This window comes from Ictidomys tridecemlineatus, chromosome 6 (genome assembly GCF_052094955.1).
Source record: "Ictidomys tridecemlineatus isolate mIctTri1 chromosome 6, mIctTri1.hap1, whole genome shotgun sequence".
In the NCBI taxonomy this organism is placed as follows: Eukaryota; Metazoa; Chordata; class Mammalia; order Rodentia; family Sciuridae; genus Ictidomys; species Ictidomys tridecemlineatus.
The window spans coordinates 179,380,002-179,388,167 of record NC_135482.1 but is presented as its reverse complement, the minus strand read 5'-3'; the positions used below and the strand labels follow the sequence as shown (position 1 = coordinate 179,388,167).

The 8,166-nt window shown below is 34.3% G+C and overlaps 1 non-coding gene across 1 annotated transcript; it reads right to left on the bottom strand.

The window, feature by feature from the left end:
- Window positions 1-5,044: 5,044 nt before the first annotated feature.
- Trnav-cac (transfer RNA valine (anticodon CAC)) lies at window positions 5,045-5,117 on the bottom strand. Its single transcript has one exon. It is a non-coding gene; the product is annotated as a tRNA-Val (tRNA).
- Window positions 5,118-8,166: the final 3,049 nt, after the last annotated feature.

Genomic DNA, 8,166 nt, shown 5'->3' with positions numbered 1-8,166 from the left:
GTTACTATTGCTCTGTAGTACAAGATTAAATAAATGGGACTCACTTAAACTAAAAAGTTTTTTCTCAAAGAGAAACAATAAAAGAGGTAAATAGAGAGCCTACATCCTGAGAACAAATTTTTACCCCTCACACCTCACACCTCAGATAGAGCCCTAATATCCAGAATGTACAAAGAACTCAAAAAATTAAACAATAAGATAACAAATAATTCAATCAACAAATGGGCCAAGAACCTGAACAGACACTTCTCAGAGGAGGACATACAATCAATCAACAAGTACATGAGAAAATGCTCACCATCTCTAGCAATCAGAGAAATGCAAATCAAAACCACCCTAAGATACCATCTCACTCCAGTAAGATTGGCTGCCATTATGAAGTCAAACAACAATAAGTGTTGGCGAGGATGTGGCGAAAAGGGTACACTTGTACACTGCTGGTGGGACTGCAAAATGGTGAGGCCAATTTGGAAAGCAGTATGGAGATTCCTGGGAAAGCTGGGAATGGATCCACCATTTGACCCAGCTATCGCCCTTCTCAGACTATTCACTGAGGACCTGAAAAGAGCGCACTATAGGGATACAGCCACATCAATGATTATAGCAGCACAATTCACAATAGCTAGACTGTGGAACCAACCTAGATGCACTTCAATAGATGAGTGGATAAAAAAAATGTGGCAGCTATACACAATGGAGTATTATGCAGCACTAAGAAATGACAAAATCATAGAATTTGCAGGGAAATGGATGGCATGAGAGCAGATTATGCTAAGTGAAGCTAGCCAAGCCCTAAAAAACAAATGCCAAATGTCTTCTTTGATATAAAGAGAGCCACTAAGAATAGAACAGGAAGGAAGAGCATGAGGAAAAGACTAACATAAACAAAGACGAATGGGAGGAGAGAAAGGGAGAGAGAAGGGAAAGCATATGGAAATGGTAGGAGACCTTCAATGATACACAAAATTATAAGAGGTTATGAGGGGCAAGGGGGAGGAGAAAAAAAAGGGAGAGAATTGAACAACAGCAGAAGAGGTAGAGAGGGAAGATGGGAGGGGAGGGGAGGGGAGGGGGGATAGTAGGGGATAGGAAAGGTAGCAGAATACAATAGTCACTAATATGCCATTATGTAAAATTGTGAGTATGTAACAGATGTGATTCTGCAATTTGTAGTTGGGGTAAAAACGGGAGTTCAAAACCCAATTGAGTCAAAAGTATGAAAGATGATATATCATGAGCTCTGTAATGTTTTGAACAATCAATAAAAAAATTTAAAAAAAATCATAATTCAGCATCCAGATATAACCACTTTTTATATTTGGTGTTGTTTCTATATGTTGCAATTATATAACTGACTTTATGAAAGTGTATGTTGTTTTGCAAATTATTTTTCACTTCCTACTACGAATTATTCCTCCTTATCCTTGCATACTCTTTAAGATTTCAGTATCTCATGTATTATTTTATGAATATTTGCCATGCAATATGGAATAAATTTAAATTCTAACACATTTTTCTACATTGACAGTATTTAACACAAATAAATACTATAATGAAATTGCTCCTATGGAAGATTAATATTTTAAAAATTTTATTTTTGTAATACTCTAAGGAATTGGATTACTATAGCAACAGCATAGACATTCTTGGTTTTAGATAAACAATCCATCCTCCAAATGAGTGTATCATGTATTTCCTCTGTCCTCATATAAAAGTCTGATTCCCACTTGTTGCTAGCATATGTGCCTCTTGTCTATCTATATATCTATCTATATTTGTTGGCCCTTTCCAGTGGGGATGTCTCATAGCTATTTTAATTGCATTTTCTCTTGTTCAATTACTAGTAAAGTTCAATATCTGTCCTATGGCTATTGGCAGTATTTTATGTCTTGTCGGGTTGTATTTCTTCACCTATTTTTCTACTGCAATGCTCCTTTTCATGTATTTTAACATGCCAAATCTATCAAGCATTCCATTTTTAATTTTTTTGTCCCTTGAAAGGCAAGTCTGTACCTAGAGCATCTGCAAAGCTGAATCATCTATATCTAATAGCTGTGTTTTCTCATCAAAGACACATTGCCACCTGGTGTGCTGCACAGACGGAGACGGCATGGACACAGCATGGCTGTGTATCCCACAGTGTGCATATTGCTCTGCCAGAATGCTCTCCCACATGTCACAAGGCTAGCTCCTTGGGACTCTCATTTTGATGCTTCCTGGGAAATGGGCTCAGGACTATCAATCCCAATGTATCATTGTCCTAGATACATTTATCAATATTTCTAAAATAAAATAATTTCTATATATGTTACCTATTTCTTTGCCTTCCATTTCTTCTTACACTGTACACATTGTCTGTCTTCAAAAATCATGTGTTTGATGCTGTGTTTATCATCCAGTTAGTTAATATATCCCATTTTTCTTTGCATTCAAGTTTATTGGATTTCATTGGGACCCTCTTTGCCAAATATTGGTTTTGAGTTTTCCAGTGAATGAAGCAGTCTACAAAAACATAATGATTGAAAACCATTAGACTTTAAAGGTGAATATGGTAGCACACATCTGTAATTCAGCTACTCCCAGCTACTCTGGAGGCTGAGGCAGTATTACAAATCCAGTCTGTACAATTTAGTATGACCATGTTTAACAATAAATTTTAAAAATTCAAAAAAAAATATCTGTAGATGAAGCTCAGAGGAGCACTTTCCTAGCATACATGAGGCCCTCGGTTTAATTCTTAGTATCACAAAAAAAGCAAAGAATTTGAAAGGGGAAAAAAAGTGAGAAAAGTTACAGAAAAATAGGTAGCTGAGAGCAAACAGAAAATGACATGTCTACATACTATCTGAAGATTTAGGAAGGTGGCTATTCTGAACACTGTTTTAGCAAAAACTTACAAACAAATATTTAATGTATCTGACACAAATGGAATCAGAGATTCCAAAATATATTCAAGCAAAATGAGCTTAACTTTTCTTTTCTTTTCCCCTGAAGGGGAAAGGATTATTGTAAATTTGGTAATTTCCAAGAAAAAAAATTTAAAAAATTAATTCTTCTACTCACCTTCTATTCATTTTGTTTTAGGAAAGGGAGATTCTCAGAAGCCCTGTGGGTCTTTAGGGGAAATTTTTGACTATTTTTTTTCTTTTACTTCTTTGCAAATATGTGCCAGGAACCCTCTATTTATAAGCTGTGGAGACAGATTTTTCAGCAGAAACATGAAAGAGCATAACATAATCCCTGATGTATAGAAACAATTAATGATGCTAGATATGTCCTTGGTCATAAGGCATGGATGATGCTGAGAGAAATAAGTATGTAGTTTCTCTGTGGAAATTATCTTACAGTCAATAATAATGTTTGCAGTGGTCACTGAATAGAATGGTCAGTCTCAGGACAACAAATGTTCTAATGCTTAGCATCTTCTGAGTCATACACACCTACCTGGGCTGAATGCTTACTTCCTCTATTACAAAGCAGTGAAGGCTCTAGAAGTCAATATGCAAATTAACGCATCGACGTCTTTTAGGAAAAGCAGAATCTTCAAGTGGAGGTTTCTTTGGTCTGTCTTAAGGGAAGTGTTGATGTAGATTAATGGGAATGACCCATCTGGTTCTCTTTTGACACAACCCTGTCTGTGACTTGGAGTCCACTAGAGTACATTGTTTTTTCCAGTACTGGGGATTAAATCCAGGGACACTTTACTATTGAGCTACATCCCCGGCCCCCTTTTTATCTTTTTTATCTTTTATTAATTTTCAAACGGAGTCTTCCTAAGTTGCCCAGACCAGCCTTGAATTTTCAATTCTGCCTCAGCGTTCTGAGTAGAGTAGCTGGGATTACAATGGTATATATATATATATTGAACCTTGGGTCTTGCACATGCAAAGGAGGATTTCTCTTTACCACTGAGCTAAATTCCCAGTCCCAATATTCCTCATCTTTAAAATAGAAATGATACTACCAGATAATGATAGTACTTATCTTCTATTTTGCCATTAGGATAAGAAGCAATGCATTCAAAGTCATTTTCACTTCACAAAAATTGAGTATACAATAGCATTTATTTCTAATACAATCATTACCATTATTATTATTATTATTATTATTATTATTATACACTGTGGACTTGTATACAGTTTTGTGTGTTATATAAATGCTGTCACAAATTATTGTCACTTTCCACAAAGCATATAAAAATTTCCCTCAATTTCAGAGTCATTGTTAGTTGTTTCTCTTCTTATTTCATTTTTTCTTTTTTTTAAGAAGAAAGCAATGTTACACCGATTCTTTATAATTCTATGAAACATTATGTGAAATTGCCTTTTCAGGAAAGATTTAGATGTGCTTTTTTTCTGATAATTTATTTAAGCAAGAGATATACCTATCCTAAAAATAATCATATTTCAAAACTTTTAATCATACATAATCTTGCCTAAAAAAAAAACTGATGCTAAGTGAAAACATATTTTAAAAATCAAGAGACAGGCCAGTCCTCTGAGTGACCAGAATACCAAGTGAATTTTATCCCTGTTGGCCAGATTTCTCTTTCAAATATATCATTCTTTCTGTAAATGCTTTCTATCCTGTTTGTCTTTGATGTCCCCAGTGACTTTTCTGGGGGTGTGTTGTACTTCTTTGCCAAATGCTGATTGTGGGTGCTGCTAGGCATGACTTCCCCTGTTCCAACTAAACATGGCTGAGATATGCCAGTGTTCAGAGTGGCAGGTGCATTTCTCTGGAGCCTATGATCAAAAACATCATTACCAATGGGGACCAGGATGCTCAATAGGTCTTGCCTTATTTTGTTTTGATCATCCTTAGTGAAGAGATACCAAAAGCAATCAAAGTGTATTATATCAATTATTTATGGCACTTTTAAACCCAAATTCACTTACTCTCCCATCTTGTTTCCCTGTCCCATTTCTTAATTTTTCTGAGAATCATATATAATATATATATATATATATATATATATATATATATATATATATATATATGTGTGTGTGTGTGTGTGTGTGTGTGTGTGTGTGTGTGTGTGTGTTTGTGTTACTGGGGATTGAACCCAGGGCCTTGTGCATGTGAGGCAAGCACTCTACCAACTGAGCTATATCCCAAGCCCAATATTCCTAATTTTTTAAAAAACTTAATAAATGATTATTGAATGCTATGTGTCCAACATTCTAAAAGTATTTTTGCATGTGTCATCCACATAATCCTCCCCAAACCGTTTAATGGAAGTATCATTGTTGTTCCCATTTTACAAATGAGGAAATTAAAGAACAGAAAATTTAAGTAACGTGTTCAATGTCAATTGACTATTAAAGGAATTCAAATATAGTATAGGGATATAAATACAAAGTATTGGTTGCATAGTTATGAGTAATGCTTAGATAATACAAGATTTATGCTAATGGCATAATAATGTCTTCACATTTCTACCCCTAAATGGGCTACTAAAACATGGAAGATGAAAATATATATTCATTTTTTCATGCAAAGAGCAATATATACTGGATAAACCACATGTTATTTATTTCACCTCATTACAGTGCAACTGATATTTGAATGAGCCTAATAATCAATTGGGATTATGTGGAAAGATTTAATTATATTGTTTTCTAGTAGGTCCTAAGGTTCTGCATTTCTGACAACCATATAGATGATGCTTATGATGCTGGTAAACCATACTTTGAGTAGCAAGCCTTGATATTACCTTTGAGTACTACTAAAGTGAATTCTTGACTCTATATTTTAATGCAATTCCTGTGCTATAATATGGAAGTCAGCTTAATTGTTGCATAAACCAGTTAGTATTGGCTAGGGCCACATCATCCTAAAAATTTTATAAATCCAACCCCTGAGTATTATTTCAAAATGCACAATAGGTACTCCAAATTATATTATGAACTAATTATTTTATGAGCTAAATTTGGCAAAAAGCTAACATAGATTGTCCCTATGTATGCTAGGAAGATGGTGAAAGAAATCTTGAAAGTGTATACCATGAAAAAGAATGTTAGGATTATGGATTTTGAGGGTATAATCATGCATACAAATATGTCACATCTGTGTACTAGAAATAATCACATGTAAATAGATTTAAATTGACATCAATCTAATCCTTAAAATGATAATGGGAATCCATATGTCTGATATAAGAAAGTAATTGTTCTGTGTATATTTCTAAAATATTGGTCTAATTCTGTTATGCAAGTTCTCTTAGAATTTCACTAACACAAAAACTCTTTTCACATTCTCAACATTTGCTTCAAATTGCCCACTCCCAAATTAGCATTTACAGCAATTTCATGGACATTTTAGTTCAAACGTTGCACTTCCTTGGAGCTATACATATTGCCCATGTCTAATTCCCATTCTCACTCCTAGAGCTCCTAAGCATGCAAGCTAGGTAACAGCAGGAAGAAACAGAGGATCCACTGTGTCATACTTTTCATAATTAGCCACTTTGTGGAAAGAATCCCTGTCTCACAAAGGTACCTGTAATTAGCTTTGCACAATGACCTCTTCCTACACCTATATTGTCAGCATCTAGGACTCAGCTGGAGAATGGAGGGCACTCTGTGTTAGAGTGCAGTGAGAAAACAGCCACACCTGCAGCCTTACAAGTGATGAGTGTTGAAATAGAAATTGCGGGTGTCACAATTAACCTTGATGAACCGTGAGCTTTGGATACTCAGTATAAGAGCCTGCACACATAGAGAGTAAACTTCACAGAACTGGTACCAAAGCTACAAAGTGAGCTACAGAAATTTGAGACAAATAATAAATTAGATATCGACTAAAAACCTTGGGTAATGAAAAAATTGTCAAATATATAATTGGAGTAAATTATTTTCTTTTTTTAAAGTTAAGAATTCTTGCACAGAAGAAAGCATTGTGAATGTTTTACCATATTGTACATTATTATTTACAGCAATATTTTGCAAAATATATCAGGGAATGAAATTACCTAGAGGCATCTTTAAAACAGAGGTTGATGGACCCTATCCCTCTTAAATTCAGTAGGCCAAAAATGGGCCTGAGAATTTACATTTATAAATATCTCCCTTGTCATGTTGATTCTAGTGGAACCTAGAATACATCTGGAAAATTAATATCATAAAGTGTACTATCAAACTGTACTTTTTAAGATTGATTAACTAAATTCATTTTTAGTTTGTATTATAGTTTGTTTTAATGAATCCACCAAAGTTCATATGTTGGAAACTTAAAACCCAATGCAAAAGTGTTGAGAGAAAATCAAGAAGTTCAATAATTTGTCTTGCCCTTAATTAATCCAGCATTAATGCATTAATCCACCCATAAGAATTGATTGATGCTATTATCTCAGGAGTATATATTATAAGAATGGGGTTCCTACAAAATGGAAAGTTTGGTTCCTTCCTCCCCTCTTCTCCCTTCCCTATGCCAAGCTTCTCCTTATTCTTCTCCTCTACCTCCTCCTCCTTCTTCTCCTTCTTATCCCTCTTCTTTCTCTCTCTCCCTCTCCCTCTCATGCTTTCTTGCCTTTCTCCCTTCTGTAGTGACATGACTCAGTAAGGAGGACTTCACCACATGTGGATAACTCAAACTTGGTCTTCCCAGCTTCTAGGACTATAAGAAATAAATCTCAGTTCCTTATAAATTTCCCATTCTCTGAAAACCTATTGTAGTAGCACAAAAGGGAGTAAGACAGTTTGCAAACTTAAGTTTTTCATACAGTTTGAAAATATATTTATTTTCCCATTGTTTCAATTAAAAATCTGTATAGAAAGATTTAGGGTCATGTTTTTACAGATAATTTTTTTTGATGTTATTCTTCTAAACTAAATATTTCAGACTCATCCACATGGTTAAAATTCAGAAGAAAATTGAATCATATCCATGGATAGGAAGAATAATTTTTAAAATGCTCATACTACATAAGGTAATCTATATATTCAATAAAATACTTATTCAAAACACCAATGGAAATAACAATTAAAAATTTGCATAGAATATACAAGGTAAAACAACAAATGTCAAAAGCATCTTGAGCAAAATGAATAAACCAGAAGGTACTGAACTATCTGACTTCAAAATATAGTAAAAAATAGTAATCATTAAAACTATATGATATTGGCATACAAACAGACACACAGACCAATGGAACAGAACAAAAAA